The sequence below is a fragment of the Bos indicus genome, chromosome 19, assembly GCF_029378745.1.
Source record: "Bos indicus isolate NIAB-ARS_2022 breed Sahiwal x Tharparkar chromosome 19, NIAB-ARS_B.indTharparkar_mat_pri_1.0, whole genome shotgun sequence".
NCBI classification, from domain to species: Eukaryota; Metazoa; Chordata; class Mammalia; order Artiodactyla; family Bovidae; genus Bos; species Bos indicus.
In genome coordinates this window covers 27,524,178-27,541,331 of record NC_091778.1, presented here as the reverse complement: position 1 = coordinate 27,541,331, position 17,154 = coordinate 27,524,178, and the positions used below count along the sequence as shown (strand labels likewise).

Below are 17,154 nucleotides of genomic sequence, written 5' to 3'. Positions count from 1 at the left end.
AGTTACATACCCAAAGGAGGCAACTTCATTCTAGCAACCTTGAGGGCCTACTTTGCCAGGTCACATGCTTGTGGTTTGAGGGCCCGAGAGAAGAGTTAAACACAGTGCCTGCCTTCAGGAAAGCCTCTCAAGGTACAGAAGGAAGCTGGAAACAATATAATTCTGGTGAGGTTCAATACACTTTGCTTTGTGCCAGGTCTCTGCTCTGAGCTGAGCAAGTCTCCCTTGGGGAACCCATGTTCTTCAGGGCAGAAGGGCACATAAGTAATTACCATTGAAACCAATGAATACTAGTGCCATGGGAGCACAAAATGAGAGGGTTGAGAGGGCATTTGAATTGGGCCTTGAAGGATGTGTAGGAGCTCACCAAGGGGAGAGAATGTGGAGAGACCAACCCAGAGTGTTTGGGCAGCAGCTGATGGTTGTGTGTCTGGTGGGTAGTGACTGTGTTGGCAGAGGGAGTCAGAGCAAAGTTGAGAGCCCCCACCAGGTCGTTTGGACCTGCCCACTTCCTTGCCACCCACACTTTCCCTAGCCCCACCACAGGAGGAGGACAGGAAGTTGGGGTGGTCTGTTTGGCCTTCTTCTAGCACATCTGAAGTGCTTCTTGCAGAAGAGGTCCCTGCAGGGATCAAGGCGCCCTCTGGTGGTCATCTGTGGAACTTTCCTCTCCTCCTCAGGATTCTGAGCAGAGGTCAGGCTGGACGACTTTATCGCCCTATGGTTAAAAGTATCAAACTACCTTAAACTGAAAGAAAGGAGGGGAAAAGCAACAGTTCTTATTTTGGTCAGAATGCACAATACCTTGAAGGTAAGGCTGGGCAAATAAGACATTCACCGCTTAAAGCCACAAAACTGGTGACCATCCCACTAGAGGAGACTCAGAAGGGAGTCTAATCCATTCCTTACCCACCACAAATTCAGTGTCCTGGTTAACATCCTGCCAGGTAACACACAGCTTCTGCTGTGTTGTTTCTTCTCCCTAAGGTGGCCCAGCCACCTATAACATGAAGGTCTTACTCTTTGTGCCCCTTCACCAGTGTTCACTAATTCCTTCTGTGAACAACAGCTGAAGACAGGGGTGTATGGAGTCATGTGGACAGAAATAACATACCCAGAGGCTGTGGTTTCTGACTTCTGATTGCACAACTGCTGACACAGGAAAGAAGTTTCCACTAATATTGTGTGGCATTAAAACAGAATCAAAACCAATGGGTGGAAGCTCTCAGTGTGGAAGCAACCCTTGTGGTGGCAGCTAGCACCTTGGAAGGAGTGGCCACTGAAGGGAGGGCCCGAAGCTTAATGGAGTTCACCATCTTGAACATAGGGCACAGTTGGGCAACCGGGTACGGTGGTAAAAGCACTCAACTTGGCAAACTCAGATTTGAGTGAGGTCCTTCCCAACGCTTCCCTGTGGCTTCCCTTGTCCCTTGTGGCTCAGTTGGAAAAGAATCCACCTGCAATACGGGAGGCCTGTGTTCAATCCCTGGGTTGGGAAAATCCCCTGGAAAAGGGAAAGGCTACCCCCTCCAGTATTCTGGCCTGGAGAATTCCACAGACTGTATAGTCCAAGGGGTCACAAAGAGTCGGACATGACTGAGCAACTCTCACTTCACACTTCCCAATGCAGCTCAAGTGACTCCACTGAACTAGGACGCCGACGTCCTGAAACAGGGTGGCAGGTCTTGGATGGAAAGACTCTTCCAAGAGGGAGGCAGGAAGGTCAGAGTCAGGGTAGGAGCCATGACCATGGAAGCAAGAGGCTGGAGTGATGGAAGAGGGGTCATGAGCCGAGGAAAGTCGGCAGCGCCTGGAGTGAGAAAAGGCAGGGAAACAGGTTGTCCCTGAAAGCCTGCAGAAGGAGCCAAGCCTGCCAGCCTATTTGGGACGCCTGATGTCCAGGACTAGGAGAGTAGATCTGTGCTGTCTTAAGCCCCTGCATTTGTGGCAATTTGGCACAGCCACCAACAGGAAACTAATACTCCCCTAGCATCTCCTGAATCCTACCAAACCTTCCTGTACATGTCTAAGCCAGTTCAGAGATGGTGTCAAGGTCATTTGCTTACCCAGACAATCCTTTCAGAACTAGTATCACACCATCAGGCCAGTTTCCCCTCTACACACTGCCAGCTCCTTCTTCTTTTTTTTTTTTTTTAAATCTCCATTCTGTTCCATGGAAACTTCTAAACGGTGGGTCATAGTTGTTTGCTGTTTGGTTGAGAACTGAGGGGATTTGGTGGAAGGAGGAAGGTTTATTTTTAAAAATCACACATACACAGAAGATCAGTCTCTGAGAAACTGTGAAATCTTGTCCAATTTCAACTTTACTCACAGGAACTCACCCAAGAAAGTATTCAAATGAGCCACTCTTTTTTCTTTTTTTTTTTCGATAAAATATACGTAACATAAAATTTACCATTTTTACCATTTTTAAGTGTAGAGTTCAGTGACATTAAGTACATTTACACTGTTGTGTAACCATCACCAGCATCCCTCTCCAGACCTTTCTCGTCATCCCAAAGTGGAACTCTGTCCCAGTTAAACGTGAATTTGATGCCCAGAACTCAGCCTCTGTGCACCAGTGCTGAGCTGAATCTCGGACAGATTCCTGCATGAAGTAGAAAAGAATGGCTTTATTGCTTTGCCAGGCAAAGGGGGACACAGAGAGCTGGTGGCCTGAAAATCCATGTGTCCCAACCAGGGAAGACTTGGTGAAGAGTTTTAGGTGGTTCTAGGGTGGGTTTGCTGATATGGATCAGGGTGTGTGCGAGGCCTGCACTCCTTTAATCTGGTCTTGGTAGTCTCTTTACAAAATTAATTAGGCTGCCTTGGGTGTCAGTCCCAGTGGGATCTTAGTTGCATCATGCAGCATAGGGCTCTCTAGTTGTGGCATGTGGGCTCCAGAGCCCATGAGCTTCAGAAACTTTGACACCTGGACTTAGTTGCTTAGCGGCACTTGGGATCTCAGTTCCATGACCAGGGATCAAACCAGCATCCCCTCCATTGGAAAATAGATTCTTAACCACTGGACCACACCAGGAATGTCCCCAAAGATAATTTTCACTGAAAGATAAAATCATGGGCTTCCCTGGTGGCTCAGTGGTAAAGAATCTGCCTGCCAATACAGGGGACACAGGTTTGATCCCTGGTCTGGGAAGATCCTACATGCCTTGGAGCAACTAAGCCTGTGCACCACAACTACTCAGCTTGTGTTCTAGAGCCCTGGAAGCCAAAACTACTGAAGCCCAAGCACCCTAGGGCCTGTGCTGTGCAACAAGAGTAGCCACTGCGATGAGAAGCCTTCACACTGCAACTACAGAGTCGCCCCCACTCACAGCAACTAGAGAAAAGCCCACCCAGCAATGAAGACTCAGCACAGCCAAAAATAAATAAAATTACAAAAAAAAGAAAGATAAAAATCATGAATCTCATGCAGATATAAAAATGAGCACCTGTTAAAGTTTTTTACCCTACTAATTAATCAATGAGGCAACCAGGTAGATGTTAGAGTAGGTTTAAAAGAAAATCCAAAGAACAGACAAATTTGTAGGTCAAGAGTATTGAAATAAATGTGCAAATGTGAGCCAGACTGGTTTTTCCACCAAGAGGGTGGGCGGGAAGAAAGCCAGCCTCTACAGGATAGGACTGAATTTCCATAGCTGTAGGTAAGAATCATTTCTGTCTGCTATCAATTATCTCTACACTTTACAGAGAACTAGGATCAGAAAACTCAGAGGGATGACCTCTGCTGCTGCTGCTGCTGCTAAGTCGCTTCAGTCATGTCCGACTCTGTGGGACCCCATAGACAGCAGCCCACCAGGTTCCCCCGTCTCTGGATTCTCCAAGCAAGAACACTGGAGTGGGTTGCCATTTCCTTCTCCAATGCATGAAAGGGAAAAGTGAAAGCGAAGTCGCTCAGTCATGTCTGACTCTTAGTGACTCCATGGACTGCAGTGCACCAGGCTCCTCCATCCATGGGATTTTTCAGGCAAGAGTACTGGAGTGGGGTGCCATTGCCTTCTCCGGGGATGACCTCTAGAATTTACATAACGTATAGTTTCCCACTGAAACTTTTTTTTTTTTTCTATGAGAAGTAGCAGGGCTGAGGAGAAGGAATTAAAAAGAAGAGCAGACCGGGGGACTTCCCTGGTAGTCCAGTGGCTAAGACTCTGCTCTCAATGCAGAGGGCCTGGGTTCAATCCCTGGTCAGGGAACTAGAGCCCACATACCACAACTAAAGATCCCACATGCCAAAACCATGATGGAAGATTCTACGTGAGACAACTAAGACCCAGTGCAGCCAAGTAAATAATAAAGAAAGAAGATGAAGAAGAGCAAATCAGTGGAACTTCTGAGGGAGGAAGGACCTCAGGAGTAGGGGGGGAAAAAGTCCACATATTTCTGAAAGCTACTGGAGCTTCAACTATTAATTTGTTACTTGGGACACTACTGAATTTTGCAGTGCAACTCTGCTGTGAAAGAGCTAAGGGTTTGCTTCAAGGGCAGCAGGAAGGGGAAGCCACAAAGCAAGGCGGGACCGAGCACCATCATGCTCAGGAGATCCACAGTGTTGGGATGAAGGCAAAGCTGCAGGGGAGTGGTACTTGGGCCACCCAGGCAGTCTGACCAAGGCTGAACCTCTCAGACCAGGTGCCGCTAGGGTGTTCTCCACGTCAGAGAGGCCTTGAGGCCCAGGCCTGAATGGAGAGATGTGCACATTCCAGAAATGAGAAGGACAAGATTACCCCTGAAGGAAGAATTCTGGGAGGGAATTCCTGCCTGTGGACATGGAACAGTCTGGAGTCCCTATGACCACTGCATGGAGAGCACTGCCTGTGATTGCTGCCCTGGCATTCTCCAAAGGTGAATGAGGGAAGGAACCACTTCAGCTCCCACTGAACTGAAGAGATTCTCAGAAAGCTAAAGCCTGGTGGGTGGGGCTAAACCCCGCTTCTTCCTCCATTCACCCTTTTCCTGGGATCCTCAGTGGAAAGTCTCCTCTGAAAGTCTGCAGATATTCTCCCCGCTACCACCAGATGGCGCCCCTCTCCACCACACTGACTAATTGTCAAACCAGATAAGACTCGCTTGGAGAAGGCAAAGGCAACCCACTCCAGTACTCTTGCCTGGAAAATTCCATGGACAGAGGAGCCTGGAAGGCTGCAGTCCATGGGGTCGCTAGAGTCGGACACGACTGAGCGACTTCACTTTCACTTTTCACTTTCATGCATTGGAGAAGGAAATGGCAACCCACTCCAGTGTTCTTGCCTGGAGAATCCCAGGGACGGGGGAGCCTGGTGGGCTGCGGTCTATGGGGTTGCACAGGGTCGGACACGACTGAAGTGACTTAGCAAGCAACAGACTCATTAGAAAAGACCCTGATGCTGGGAAAGATTGAAGACAGAAGGAGAAGGGGACGACAGAGTACGAGATGGTTGGATGGCATCACCGACTCAATGCACTTGAGTCTGAGCAAGCTCCAGGTGATGGTAAAGGACAGGGAAGCCTGGCGTGCTGCAGTCCATGGGGTCACAAAGAGTCGGACAGGACTGAGCGTCTGAACAACACACTTACAGAGGAGCCTGGCAGAGCCCAACCCAGCCTGCTCTCCTAGCGTGAAAACCATGGGAATTTCTACTGTCTGGGCTGGAGGAGGAGCAGTGGAAAATAGATACTGCCTGAAGAGCTGAGAACCCAGACAGGGAAAGAAGATTCCCATCTTCTCCAACCCTCTGACCACGTACTGCTATTTTTTCACTTCACACTCATTGGTTAGGGCTTCCCTGATGGTCCAGTGGTTAAAGGCTATGCTCCCAATGCTGGGCACCCAGATTTGATCCCTGGTCAAGGAACTAGTTTGCTCATGCTGCAACTAAGACCGATGCAGCCAAAGAAACTAATTAATTAAAAAAACCAAGATCAACCCTTTTCTCCTCCAAAATATGTTTAATAAGCACTTGTCATGAGCTCTGTTCTCTATGCTTGGGGGATACAGAAGTGCACAAAACACATATCTCTGCTCTCCTACAGTTTATTTTCTAGATAGGGAACAGTCACGACAGGAAACATAACACACATAAATATACAATACAGCAGGTGGTAGCAAGGATTTTGGAGAATAATAATTCAATATTATTGTGTAACTGTGTAACTGAATCACTTTGCTGTACATCAGAAATTAACACAACACTGTAAATCAACAGATAAAAAGCAAAGTCTTGCTATATATAGTGCAAGGGACTATATTCAATATCCTATAATGAACCATAATGGAAAATAAAATAACATCTCTTGATGAAAAATTTCCAAGCATTTGATGAATCAGGAAGCTATTCTTCATAATGGGGAGAAACATCAGTCAATCAAACAGACCCAGAAATGATAGATTAGTGGACAAAATTAGTGGACAAAAGCATGTTAAGTAGAGACTTTTTTTTTCCAATTTGATAAAAATTGATAAAAAATATAAACCCACATATCCAAGAAACTCAAAGAACCAAAAACACAAGAAATGTGAAGAAAATGACACCACAGTACATCAAAATTTAAACTAGCAGTAAAGAGAAAATCTAAAAGCAGCCATAGAAAGGAAGGGCACATTACAGCTAGAGAAATACATATTTCATTAATCTCCTTATTGGAATCAGGGTGACCTAGAAGATAGGGAAGAAACATTTTAAAAGTACTAAAAGTAAAACAAACAAACAAAGCACCCATCAATCTAGAATTCTATAGAATGACAAAACAAATACTAAAATTAATGAGTTTAATAATGTTGCAGGATACAATAGAAAACTAAATTATGTAACAGCAATGATTAATCAGATATTGAAAATACCTGATGAATCAGATATTTCAAAATACCATAAAATATTATCTACTTGGGGAGACATCTGACAAGGACATGTAGGACTTGCACATTGAAGACTACAGAGAAATGAAAAGAAATCCCAAATAGAGACCTGTATTATATTCATGGGTCAAAAGACTCAGTACTAGTAAATGTCCATTCTCTCCAAGTTGATCTACAAAATCAACATGATTCCAATCAAAATCTCAGTGGGCTTTTTTGGTGGAACAAGCTGATTCTAAAATTGAGATGGAAATGCAAAGATGGATAATGGCCAACATAACGTGGAAGAAGAACAAAGTTGGAGGCTTAATAATACCCGATTCAAGACTTATTATAAAGCTCAAATAATAAAAGCAATGTGTTGGGCTTCCCTGATGGTCCAGTGGCCAAGACTCTGAGCTCCTAGTGCAGGGGACATGGGTTTGATCCCTGGTCAGGGAACTAGATCCCACATGCAGCAACTGAAAAGGTTCCCACGTGGCTTCAAGAAAGACCCAGTGCAGCCAAATAAACAAATACTTAAAAGAAATGTATTATCAGTACAAATATATCAAATATACAATTAGATCTTTGGAACAGAATATAGAGTCAAGAAATAGACTTGTATTTATATGGTTTTTAACAAAGATGCAAAGGCGATTCCCTGAAGAAAGGCTTGTTTTTCAATTCCTTAAATAGGTCAATGGAACAGAATAGAGTGTTCAGAAATAGATGTACACATATATGGTCAATTGATTTTCAACAAAGGTACAAAGGCAATTCAGTGCAGAAAGAAAGAATAGTCTTCAAAAAAAAAAAATAGTGCTGAAATCATGGGACATCCACAGGCGAACAAAACAAAACAACCAAAAACCAAAACAGACAAAGTGAAACCAGAACACTCAAAATGAACCCTGGAACTAAACAGAAAACTCAATATTATACAACTCCTAGACAAAAACACAGGAGAAAATCTCTCTGACCTTAGATTTACCCAAGATTTCTTAGATACTACATTAAAAGCACTATCTTAAAAGAAAAAAAGTCAATAAATTCGACTTCGCCAAGATTAGAAACTTCTCTTCATTGAAGACAGGACACCATTATAAGAGAGTAAAAAGATTAGCCAGAGACTGGAAAATATGTGAAAATCATATATCTCATAAAGACCTGAACTCTGAAAACTTACTAAGAAAACAAATAATCCAGTTAAAAAATGGGGAAAATATTTGGACACTTCACCAAAGAAGATATAAGCAACTTGCAAATTGCAACTGAGTCATTGAAAGCATCTCCAACATAACGTTGTTTTTGTCGTTTAGTCACTAAGTCATGTCCAACTCTTTTGCGACTCCATGGGCTGTAGCCCGCCAGGGTCCTCTGTCCATGGAATTTTCCAGGCAAGAATACTGGAGTGGGTTGCCATTTCCTACTTCGGGAGATCTTCCTGACCCAAGGATCAAACCTGCATCTCCTGCTTTGCAGGCAGATTCTTTACTGCTGAGCCACTAGGGAAGTCCATTTAGTGGTTAGGAGAATGCAAATTGAAATATCAGTCTACACACTTGTTAGAATGACAGCAATAAAAAGACTCACCATTCAAGTCTCTGTGAGCATGTGAGTGATCTTTTACACTCTGGTAGGAACTTAAATGAAGCAACCACTTCATGGAAAATAGTTTGATAGTTTTTGAAAAAGTTATGAGACCCACTTCCACCACGGATCCCCTATTTATTTACCTGAGAGAAATGAAAGCACATGGCCAGGCGAAGATTTGTACACAAGCACTCAGAGATGCTTTATTTGGGAATCAAAAACTGGGAGCAATTGAAATGTTCATCCACAGGCAAATGGATAAACAACTTGCAGTACATTCATACATCAGAAAATATTAAACTGAGCAATAAACAGAAGTGCCTTGTTGATCCACGCTACAACAAGGATGAATCTCAGAATAATTGTGCTGAGTGAAAGACTCTGGACAAAAAGGGATGTGTACTGTGTGAGTCCATCTATGCATAACCATTCCCCCACCCCAAACTGCAAGCTAATCTATAGTGACAGAAAGTGTATCAGGAGTTGTTGTGGGGGGGATGGGGGGAGAAGTGGGAAGAAGGGATGACAAAAGAACATGCAAAAATTGGGGGGAGGTGATAAATATATTCATTACATTGACTGTGTTGTTGGTGTATGGGATATGTATTTTTGTACACATAAAAACTTACCAAACTGTACCTTTTTATTTTTTTGCCATGCCGCTGGCTTGTGGGATATTAGTTCCCCATCTGGGGATTGGACCTGGGCTCTGGCAATGAAAGAGCTGAGTCCTAACCACTGAATCATCAGGGAATTCCCAAAAGTGTACACTTTAAACATGTGCTGTTTCTTTTATGTCAACAATACCTTGAAACGCTGTTGAAAAAAAAAGGTCTGGGGAGAAGGCTGAGTGTTAGAACATGGAGGACTTTGAAAGCCAGAATGAGGGACGTGGGTGACCCTGGAGTGATGGGCAGCACTGGGCTGTTTCAGATAGAATTTGGTCTTGAGGAGTCAACCCTTGTGGGTAGGGCCAGAAATAGCCCAGAGGGGCAAAATCAGGGCAAGAGATTCTTTTTTTTTCCCTAATTAATTTGGCTGTGCCAGGTCTTAGTTGCGGCATGTGGGTTCTTGTTCCCTGACCAGGGATCAAAGCCGGGCCATCTGCTTTGTGAGCACAGAGTCTTTACCACTGGACCGCCAGGGAAGTCCCAGGAGATTCTTATAATGGCTCCACCAGAGGGATGGGGTTGTATTCTAGAGATAAAGGAAGGAAAAGCAACTGGATCAATGATGACTTAAGACCTATTCCCTGGCTCCCAGGACAGTCATTTAATAAACCAAATCTGGGGCAAGGAGTGCCTTTAGGGCTTGGGAAAAAAAAAATCCTGCCTGTCTGCTTCTTTCTTGTTTCTCCCTTGTGGATGGGGTCTGGTGACCGCAGCTCTCTCTGCTGACCACAGCTGGGCTTACTGCCTGTCAGAGAGCCACTCACTCAGCCACAGCTCACCCGGCAGGAAGGGGCCCGACCAGCTGAGGCACTCTTCCTACTGATCTTCCAGGCTCCTCCCGTGCCCAAGCCAGGCACTGATTTCTCCCTCAAGTCCCGGTCCCCCTTGCGTCTGACCTCCATCTTTCCAGCTTTCATGTAAGCCATGCATTTTCATCTCTGCCCTGTGTCTTGCTTGAATGAAGCTGAGGTCGCTGCCCAGACATCTAGCCCCCTCCTCACTGCCCAAGGACCCACCTCAGTTTACTCCCGAAATGCCACAGCTGCCACAGTCCCCTGATTAATGGGTGACCCCATCAGGTGACAGAAATCTAAATATAGCTGTGGCTGACTGCCTGGCTGGCTCACTTCCTGTATGTGTTCAGGGCAAAAGACCAAGATGTGTGCCTTCCCCAGGCCTGCAGATCCAGACGCTTGCTGCTGAGAGAGCACTCAGGGCACAGGTTTGCAATCTGATGACAAAGAGAGAAAGAGCAGGTGTATGTGTAGAAGACAGCACAGTCCAGGGATAGATGGGGGCCAAACCCAAGGCTGGAGGCAAGGTTTGGAGCCTTGAAGAGTGATTGACATCCCTGAAGGATGGATTTCTACAAGGTTCGTCCTTCCTTGTGGGGAATCTGCAGAAGCTTTTGATTGAGATCTTAAATGAGTGTCTGAACACCCTCCCCACACTGAGTGTTTCATTCTTCTATCTAGTTATCCTTGCAGCAGATATTCATTGAAGCCTCTTCACTGAAACTCTGGCTGTAGATCCTGCTTTCAAGGAGTGCGTGCTTAGTCATTTCAGTCGTGGCCGACTTTTTGCAACCTCATGAACTGTAGACCACCAGACTCCTCTGTCCATGGGATTCTCCAGGCAAGAATACTTGAGTGTTATTGAGGGCATGAATACATGCCCTCCTACAGGGGATCTTCTTGACCCAGGGATTGAACCCTAGTCTCTTGCATCTCCTGTATTGGCAGGTGGATTCTTTACCCACTGAGCTACCTGGGAAGCCCTTTGAGGAGTGGAGATCAAAGAACAAAACCAGAAATAACAGCCACTGTGATAAGGGCACTAAGAGGGCTGGTCTTCTTCCCAGATCTGGGAGGGGATGAGTGAAGGAAGGTTTGGTGGAAGAGATTCTATTCAGATTCAACCCAAAGAGTTAGAAGAAATAAACAGAGAGATGTATCAAGTGGGACTGATGACCTTGGAGATATCTGCAAAGAACTATAAGTAGTTTGTCTATTGGGTGCTTGGTGAGATGGGGTGGGGTGTCTAGAGGAGGTGAGGCAAAGCTGGGATCCTGTTCTTGAAGGCCCTGTGTCCCTGGCTGAGAAATGTGGGTTGTGTCCAACCAGCAGCAGAGAGCCACCCAAGCTTTTAGGCATGTTGGAAGGGTCATTCAGAGTCAGAGTGAAATGGAGGTAAGCAAGATGGGAGGTGGGGGAATCCGCAAGGAGATGATGGAGGTGTCCCAGGTGGTCAGCAGTGAGGCCTGAGCTGGGTACTTGTGGTGAGAGCAAGAGGAGAGAGTCTGAGACAGGAAGGAGGTGGAATTTGATCTGGCTACCAGAACTGGGGCCCAAGGAAGAGCAGGTGTGATCACCCCCATTTTATAGGCAGGATACTGATTGCCCACTATCAAATATGTTTGAACACATTTTGGAGTGCGGGGCACCTACTTTGGGTCCGATATTGCGCTGACGGATTAACAGTAGTCCCGGATCCATTGAGAAATTTGCTCTCACCAAATGATTTTCAGATTTAGGTGATTCTACTATTGACAACAGAGCTTCCCTGGGGGGAAGCTAAACAACATATTTTTGAGCACATGCTACTGATTATTCTAGTTACTTACTGTATTTATAATTACTCACACTGCTGCTATTATTTTCTCAAAACTGACTATAAGCTCAGGGTCAAAAGCATTAATTAGTGTGGATGTAAACGTGGAGTTCAAACATTCTTTTGGATAATCTCTGTCTCCTGTTCTGTTGCTCATTTGCCAGATTTTTATCAGCTCTGACTACTTCACCATTGTTTTCATATCATACATGGCTGTAGAAGGACTTCTACTGGGAGTAACAGAGGTGTCAGGTCTGCTGTTTCCTTGTTTGGGGTGTGTACTGGTTTTATTGGTTTATCTTCAATCATCTTTGCAAGGCGTGTGCCCAGTCTTGGAGGGTTGGTTTAGTGCAAACTGGATAATGTCATCAGAAAACCTGTTTCACTGGGCCCACTTAAACTGCAGCACATCACAATAGGCTGAAAGCAAAGACCGCAGGTGCCACCGTGCCCCTGTCACCCTGCTCCCCAGCAGCTGTGGGTGGGCCTCCCCCTCTTCTATCAGGACACCTGGTGCCTCCTGATAGAGGGACTTTGGGAGACCTGATCTACTCACCAGGAGGCCAGGGCCCAGCTGCACAATGTATTCATATCAGATCAGTCGCTCAGTTGTGTCCGACTCTTTGCGACCCCATGAATCACAGCACACCAGGTCTCCCTGTCCATCTCCAACTCCCAGAGTTCACTGAGACTCATGTCCATAGAGTCAGTGATGCCATCCAGCCATCTCATCCTCTGTCGTCCCCTTCTCCTCCTGCCCCCAATCCCTCCCAGCGTCAGAGTCTTTTCCAATGAGTCAACTCTTCGCATGAGGTGGCCAAAGTACTGGAGTTTCAGCTTCAGCATCATTCCTTCCAAAGAAATCCCAGGGCTGATCTCCTTCAGAATGGACTGGTTGGATCTCCTTGCAGTCCAAAGGACTCTCAAGAGTCTTCTCCAACACCACAGTTCAAAAGCATCAATTCTTCGGCGCTCAGCCTTCTTCACAGTCCAACTCTCACATCCATACATGACCACAGGAAAAACCATAGCCTTGACTAGACGGACCTTTGCTGGCAAAGTAATGTCTCTGCTTTTGAATATGCTATCTAGGTTGGTCATAACTTTCCTTCCAAGAAGTAAGTGTCTTTTAATTTCATGGCTGCAGTCACCATCTGTAGTGATTTTGGAGCCCAGAAAAATAAAGTCTGACACTGTTTCCACTGTTTCCCCATCTATTTCCCATGAAGTGATGGGACTGGATGCCATGATCTTCATTTTCTGAATGTTGAGCTTTAAGCCAACTTTTTCACTCTCCACTTTCACTTTCATCAAGAGGCTTTTGAGTTCCTCTTCACTTTCTGCCATAAGGGTGGTGTCATCTGCATATCTGAGGTTATTGATATTTCTCCCGGCAATCATGATTCCAGCTTGTGTTTCTTCCAGTCCAGCGTTTCTCATGATGTACTCTGCATATAAGTTAAATAAACAGGGTGACAATATACAGCCTTGACGTACTCCTTTTCCTATTTGGAACCAGTCTGTTGTTCCATGTCCAGTTTTAACTGTTGCTTCACCCTGTGTAATATATTTCAAGCTTTTTAGTCTTGATACAAAGTCACACTCAGATTAGCTTGCAGATCTCTGGAAAGAGAAGCCACTGTGTCCTCATGCTGTTTGTTTTTTTAATATATAATTGTATTTATTTTATCTGTTTATCTATTTTTGGCTATGCTGGGTCTCTAGCATGGCGAGCAGAGGCTATTCTAGTTGCCACAAGCAGGCTTCTCATCTCAGTGGCTTCTCTTATTGTGGAGCACGGGCTCTAGGGCCCACAGGTTCCAGTAATTGTGGCACTTGGGCTCAGTAGTTGTGGTTCCCAAGCTCTAGAGCACTGGCTCAGTGGCTGGTGCAGGGGCTTAGTTGCTCCATGGCCAGTGGGATCTTCTGGGACCAGGGATGAACCTGTGCCTCCTGCACTGGGAGATGGATTCTTTATCACTGGCCACCAGGCGAGCCCCTCATGCTGTTTTTTAAAAGAAGCACTTGTCACTGGTGGAATTGCTTTTTAGTTTATTTGTTTGTTATCTATTATGTCTGCTCTGCTAGACAGTAAGCTTTGTGAGAGCAGGAACGGTGTCTCTTTCACTGGGGTATCCTCAGTACCTAAAACAGAGTTTGGTGGGTAGCAGTCACTCTCTGGGGCTTCCTTGGTACCTCAAATGGTAAAGAATCTGCCTGCAGTGCAAGAGACCTGGGTTTGATCCCTGGGTCGGGATGATCATCTGGAGAAGGAAATGGCAACCCACTCCAGTATTTTTGTCTGGAGAATCCCATGGACAGAGGAGCCTGTTGGGCTATATAGTCCATGGGGTCGCATGGGGTCACAAAGGGTCGGATACAACTGAGCAACTAACACTTTCACTTGCAGTCACTCTTCCCATATTGGATGGATGGATGAGGGAATGGATTAATGCAGCAGTCCCCAACCATTTTGGCATCAGGGACTGGTTTTGTGGAAGACAGTTTTTCCATGGGGTAGAGTTGGGGGTGGTTTCAGTTTTGCTGGGTGCTTACCTCCTGCTGTGTGGGCTTGGGGGGTGGTTTCTGGACTGAGGCATACACATCAGATTCCCATGTTACCCCCTCCCAAAGTCTAGAGTTACAGCTATGCTGGAGAATTGATTTACATTGGTCCCCTGCATGACTGAAAAGACAGCCACAGTCATCTCACCTCTGCTACTTAAAAATGATGTAAGAGTTTTAACCAATGCAATGAGACCAAAAAAAAAAAAAAAAAAGACACAAAAGGTACAGTTGCTAGTAGTTGTTGAGTTGGTCAAAATGTTTTTTTTGGATTTTTCCATAAGATGTTATGGAAAAACCAGAAAGGACTTTTTAGCCAACCCAATAAAATCAAAAGAAATGATTGGTTACAAGAGTGTTTGAGGGGAGGCTGAAAAGGAAACATTATTTTTGCCAAAATTATTTGAGAATGCAGGTGTTTTGCTGGTTATTGCCATCTTAGAAAGAGAAGGAAGAGAAAAAGTTAACACTATTGGGGACTAGCCAAGTGTCAACAAAGATCTAATTTATGATTAAATTATACATGCCTGCTTCCTTGTCATTATCATAACAGTTCTTTTCAATGTATTTACTGGGACTGACAAAGAAGGAACTAAGTACATTCCATAAGATAGTCATCTATTAGAGGACAAGAGGCTTTTTGTTTTTGTTTAATCTTACAGGAATCTAACCTTTAACCACAAGGCTTGAGATAAGCAGAAAACTTGTAAACTGTATTTATCATGATAGATTGTATTTGTTCATTTGGGCCATAAAATACACCTGATATAGGACATTGAATTTGCTTACTTAATCCAAAAGTTAACTCAATGGTTTTATGATAATTAATGTGCCATTTTATAAATGAAGTAATTTGGGTTGCATACATGTGGATTGGCTCAAAGAGCTGCTGGGAGGTCTGGAGAACCAGGTTGGAGGTTATGTGCTGAGATCCACAACCAAAATTATGGCATACAACCAGTCTGGAGAGGACACCTCTGCTGCTGTCTGAGAGTTAACTGTGCGGTGACATTGTTGATGGCATTGGGAACTGGAGGCTACCACTGGTATGGTTGCCACTGCTGATGCCAGAAGCTGGGTGTGGCTGTCACCCCCCTCTACCACTGTCAGTGATGATGCTCCACCATCTCTATTTATTCTTTAGCTCCTGATTTGATATTCTGGACAGTGCACTGGATTGGCTGTACCTAGATCACGTGCTCAGGCCCATCCTCAAAGGAGACTAAGAAAGTAAGTATCTGGAAAGTTTCAGCTTCTATGCTGGGAGGAGGGCTGTATCATTCACCAAGACTGTTAAGGTGGGGAGAGGGCTTCCAAATGTAGGAATGGGGTTCTGATATAGGAAAGGGGCTCAGATTCTGAGAAGCCATTTATTTATCTGTTTTTAACAATAAAATTATTTATTTATTTGTGACTGAGCTGGGTCTTTGTTGCTGCCCACAGGCTTTCTCTAGTTGCGGCAAGTGGAGGCTACTCTCTAGTTTTGGTGCATGGGCTTCTTGTTGCAATGGCTTCTTTTGTTGCAGAGCACAGGCTTAGTTGCCCCGTGGCATGTGGAATCTTCCTGGATCAGGGACTGAACCCATGTCCCCTGAACTGGCAGGCAGATTTTTTACCATTGGGCCACCAAGGAAGTCCCTGAGCAGTCATTTAAAAATATAAACTCATCATAACTGGATAACTTCAGCTCTACTCTTTGCACGTCGTGAGAACATCATCTTCTTATACTGATTGAACTCACTTTTGATGTGTGACCATGGGCGAGTTTGCAATACTGCCACACTATTCTGCTTCAATTTCCTAGCACCTTCATTTTTCTGCTTTCGATACACTATCTCATGTTTCTCTCAAATCTGTAGCATCTCCTCCTCAGCCTAATTGTGTCTCTTTTTAGTGATCCCTTGGGAAGACAGACACATTAGAGGAGCTCTATCCGGCTTCCTTGATAGCTCAGTTGGTAAAGAATCTGCCTGCAATGCAGGAAACCCTGGTTTGATTCCTGGGTCAGAAGATCCGCTGGAGAAGGGATAGGCTACCCAGTCCAGTATTCTTGGGCTTCCCTGGTGGCTCAGCTGGTAAAGAATCTGCCTGCAATGTGGGAGACCTGGGTTCGATCCCTGGATTGGGAAGATCCACTGGAGAAGGAAAAGGCCTCCAGTATTCTGGCCTGGAGAATTCCACGAACTGTACAGTCCATGGGATCGCAAAGAGTCGGACACAACTCCGCACCTTTCACTTTCACTTTCACTATCTCTTCCCACCAACCCAACCCATCCTCCTTGTCCTCTGGATCCTACCCTCTCTCACCTACTCAGCTCCTTCCCTCCTGCACCCCTTTTCAGTTTAGAAGATCATCCCTACTGGCATGGAAACATGTGTTCACATCCCCTATCTTCAAAATCATGCTTTCTAAACAAAACCAAAACCTGCTCCAAGCCCACGTCCCCAACAAACCTCAGCATCAGAATTGTCTATCTTTGCTCTCATTCTTCCTCAAATCCAATTTTTCCACAAACAACTTCAGTCAGGCTCTTGTCCTCACTATTTTATTAATATCAAGGTCACCAATGACCTACTTCTTGGGTCAAAGCCCATGTTTGTTTGTGGATTTTTCTGTTGTCCTCTTATTGAACTTCAAAGCGCATGTGATAGTGTTGAACACTGTCTTTTTTGAAATGCTTTCTTCTTGAGCTTCCAGGACTTCACACTGGTTTTTCCCCTCTTTCTCAACTGACTTTGTTTGCCCAGAATTCCTCTCCTTAGGAGTCGCCTATCCTCCATCTAATTCTTTCCCTCAGTGATTTTTCCAGCCTCTTTACCTTTTTTTTTAAAGCTCAAGAATATTTATAGGAATTCAAACATATATAGCATCCAACAAGA

The 17,154-nt window shown here is 45.0% G+C and overlaps 1 protein-coding gene across 5 annotated transcripts in view; it reads left to right on the top strand.

Moving 5' to 3' along the window:
- ZFP3 (ZFP3 zinc finger protein) overlaps positions 1 to 17,154 on the top strand; it is a 136,389-nt gene that overhangs the window by 105,893 nt on the left and 13,342 nt on the right. For all 5 annotated transcript variants that reach the window (XR_011561962.1, XR_011561965.1, XR_011561964.1 and 2 more), the window contains one exon: positions 15,419 to 15,504. The gene's annotated coding sequence lies outside the window, so the exon portion shown is untranslated. The remainder of the gene's footprint in view (positions 1 to 15,418; positions 15,505 to 17,154) is intronic.